A 3,824-nucleotide genomic window follows, 5' to 3' on the forward strand; every position below is an offset into this window, starting at 1 on the left:
ACCCCATCTAGTCACTCAGAAAAAATCAGGACATTCTGATGTAGAGTTTCAAAATAAAAGACCTTTGAAGTCTCATATATGAGCTATCATCCCTGTCCCCAAAGGTCTTTTATTTTGAAACTGTACATCAGAATGTCCTGATTTTTTCATTTTATACATTTTACTGATACCAATTGTATGATATTTACCTTGTTCATTAAAAATAAAAAATATAAAATATATATATTTTTTTTAATATATTTTTTTTAATTTAATATTTTTTTAAATATTTTTTTTTGTATGTGGGAAGAGGTGGGGCGGCGCCCCTAGCGCCCCTATGGGCCGGCCGCCACTGCTCAGGATGTCATTGATATATCTAAACTGTAGCTATGTTGACAATAAAAGCCTTGAAACGTGAAACATTTATATCCAATCTAATATTTAATATTCCATTCCTCACATACTTATGTATCTATAATATCCTGCTTTATATTGTGTCACTATACATTTGTAATTCAACATGTACTGTATATTTTGAACTTCTTTGTAATGCTATTTTGCTAATTCTGTTGAGATGTCGACATTATGGAATGTTCTTGTCTTTTAATTTGTATTGTTCAATCCCATGTCTTTTTATTCCGTAAAGATGCATAAAGCCAGAGGTGGAAGAAGTACAAGTTATGTCCATTCTTAAGTGAAAGTCCATAGGTGTCAAAATATATTTAAAATTATACTTAAACTTTATACTTAAAGTGCTAAAAGTACCCATTAAGGTTCCAAATAAAAATAGTTATCGAAGAACTCTATTGAGATAAGTAAAAGTAGCTAAAGTAAACTGTAAAAATATGCTAACCAATCAGAACAGACTGGGCTAAAACTATACAAATGTTACAGTTGTACAATTTGGGGGTTTTAAAAAAACAAAAAAGGAGAGCAAGAGAAGGTATTTGTAAGCTGTGCGATAAAAATACATTTGAAATCCACAAAGATCAATCAACTAAGATATTTATAACTAAGTGTGTCTCTATTCTCAGCTTTTTTTTGGACAGTTTTTTAATGTATGGTTGTTTTTGGTCATTAAAAGAAAAGCATATTTAAGCTCACCTCGAAGTTTAGATCCTTCAGGAAGGATTTCTCTGGGTTGGGAATAGGCGGACCTTTGATTTTCTTCACAACCCTATAAATCACAAAGACATGAGCAAGGTTAGAACAAATATAGCTTATTGCTCTTGAACAACATTTGGTTAAGGTCTTGTAAAAGTACTGTGTTGTTGCTTACCAGGTGGTTTTGTCAGTCTTAAATAGTACGATAACCATAAACACTGCAAACGCTGCTGCAAAAAGGCCCAAAACACGCCAAGCAAGATCTGACAAACACAGGAAAGAGAATATACCGTTAGCATATTGAGCTAGCATACACCGTTAGCATATACCGTTAGCATACAGAGCAGTAATACATCGTTAGCATTTTGTTCCTTATCAGGTCAGCATTAACTAATAGCATATTATGTTAACATATACGTTAGCATATCATGTTAGCATAACACATTAGCATACTGTAGATAGATAGATATATAGATATATAGATAGATGGATAGATACAGATAGATATAGAAATCTTGTTGCAGAAGTGTGTTTAGACATTAAAATACAATACTTGAAAAAGTGGAAAAGAGAATCAACAATTACAAATACAATGAAAAACTGTATAATTATATCACATATAACCAATATATACAAAACAATATAAAATATTCTGGATTATTAAAATAAAAAGTCAAAAATAATACAGAAAAAAATTTGAAGTAAAAAATACAGGAAATACTTTATCCAACTGTAAAGGCTTATTTGGCTTGGCTTGATCCTGATTCACATGACCTGTATAGCTGTTCAATCAAACTATAACATGTTTCCATGTGATATGTTATAAAAACATTAACAACAAAAAATTATTAACAAAGAAAAAGTTTTGTTTGTCCGACTTCTTTCCTTAATTCTCAGGAATTCAAATACAGGAAGAGAACATACCACACTATTTTTCTAATGATCATTAATTAGAATAAGAAATAGGAATAAAGATCCCACAACTTAGTATTTAAAATGTTTACATTGACATTCATAAACTAAATCAATCTATGTTGATATTTGAACATCTTTACCTGATGGTGGTTGGGGTTGTTCCGTTCTTCCAACGGTGGATACCCATGATGCAGTGGGGCTCCAGTCACTCCAGGTAGACCTGTGATTTTTCTCTTCGGACTTCACTCGAACGCGTGCCTCGTACCTCTTGCCTCGAATCAGCCAATCATCGTCAAGCTTTTCAGCGCACTCCGATTGTTCCCACTTCCATGAATAAGTATTTGTGTTTTTCTGCACAGACGGATCCTGACGGAGAAGAAATGAGTGGATGTTCAGTAAGCTGATGTTCATGTAGTGTTTCTTGATATCCTACAAAATGTGTTCAAGTTATGAAACAATCTAAAGAACTGTCCAGAACTAAAGGCTGTGATTCACCAAAACAACATCAATGAACTAGTTTTGACAGTAAACATGTGTCGTCTTAAGATTCCTGTGTTTTGGCAAAAAAGTCGCACATGACAAACGACAACCAACAGCCATGTCACGTATGTTCTGCAACTGCTAAGACCAAATAACTCTTCTAACCAGCAGGCAGTGCTAGTCTGAGTTTCAAACATAAACATACGTAAGGTTAGTCGTACATTAAACTCCTCAATGTGTCTGATGTGCTTTCCTACAGTGGAACGAGAATGAGAAGACACTTAGCTGCTAACGAGCTAGTTAGCTAGCTAGTTTGCTTATTCCTTCATACTTTTATCCTACACTGGTTACAGGAAATGAGCAAAACAGCGGGGAGCCGACCAGCGGACGGTCTGGGTTTCAACTATCATTTTCTAATGAGGCGGCGAGTGTTAGATAGCTAATTATTGTCTCATTTGTTGGCTGATACATTTTAAGTTCACCAAAGTCAGCGGTAGCACCACTGGCTACTAGTTCACCAGAACTAGTTTAGTTTCTTTAAACAAATGCAAATACACAATAAAGTTTTTTGGGTTTGACGCATGTTCACAATAGAAATAAAACGCACCTTAGTTCACTCAAAGCAATCTGAGACTTGGATCCCGCCAAGGGGTTAAACCAGGGTTCAACCAGACTATCAAGGTTGGTGTGAACGCGACATTATGCCTAAAAAATGACACAATTATTCATGCATTAAAATACTAACACAGTAACAAAATATATACACACACTCCATGACTGCTTCTCTTGTTTCCACTGCAACTGGCACTTGAACTGTTTGATTTTGTTCTGTCTCTTTAACTTGGGGGTGCCAGGAAATGGTGGTGAAGTTGATGTGAGGTTGTTGTGGAGGGTTCAGCTTTACTGCAGAATCAAACACACACAGAGTTTGTTTTAGGTCATCATGAATAGCTCACAAATTGAATCACATACTGTAAGGTGATATATTATTCATTGTACTCACTGTGATGCGCTGGCTGGAAGCACATGGTCACGTTGGCCGGCCCAGGATTACAGGTCAGATTCATGGAGAAGATATTGTGAACTTGAAACTGAGAAAATGTAAGAAAATAATATTGATTAAAAAAAAACATTCATAGGACAACAATACAACATGAGATGAGAGTAGGTGTTCGTAGGTGATGTTTTTGTAAAGGTGAGAGTGTGATTAAAAGCTCAAGCTAATAGTCTTTAATGTAGATATTATTGCTGTATCAAGAGTTAGATAAGAAGATTAATACAACTCTTATATTTGTACTCTAAATGTTATTTAACAACTAGTAGCCTTAGCTTAGTTAGCTTAGCTT

At 34.6% G+C, this 3,824-nt stretch overlaps 1 long non-coding RNA gene across 1 annotated transcript; it reads right to left on the reverse strand.

Annotated features, from left to right (window-relative positions):
- Positions 1-1,083: 1,083 nt before the first annotated feature.
- LOC104962803 (uncharacterized) lies at positions 1,084-3,569 on the reverse strand. The gene is made up of 5 exons (XR_800246.1): positions 3,482-3,569; positions 3,247-3,381; positions 2,139-2,364; positions 1,259-1,346; positions 1,084-1,156 (listed from the first exon to the last, which is right to left on the reverse strand). It is a non-coding gene; the product is annotated as an uncharacterized lncRNA (long non-coding RNA).
- Between the last annotated feature and the right edge of the window lie 255 nt (positions 3,570-3,824).

This window comes from Notothenia coriiceps, unplaced genomic scaffold (genome assembly GCF_000735185.1).
Source record: "Notothenia coriiceps isolate Sejong01 unplaced genomic scaffold, NC01 NC01_scaffold00035372, whole genome shotgun sequence".
Classification (NCBI taxonomy): Eukaryota; Metazoa; Chordata; class Actinopteri; order Perciformes; family Nototheniidae; genus Notothenia; species Notothenia coriiceps.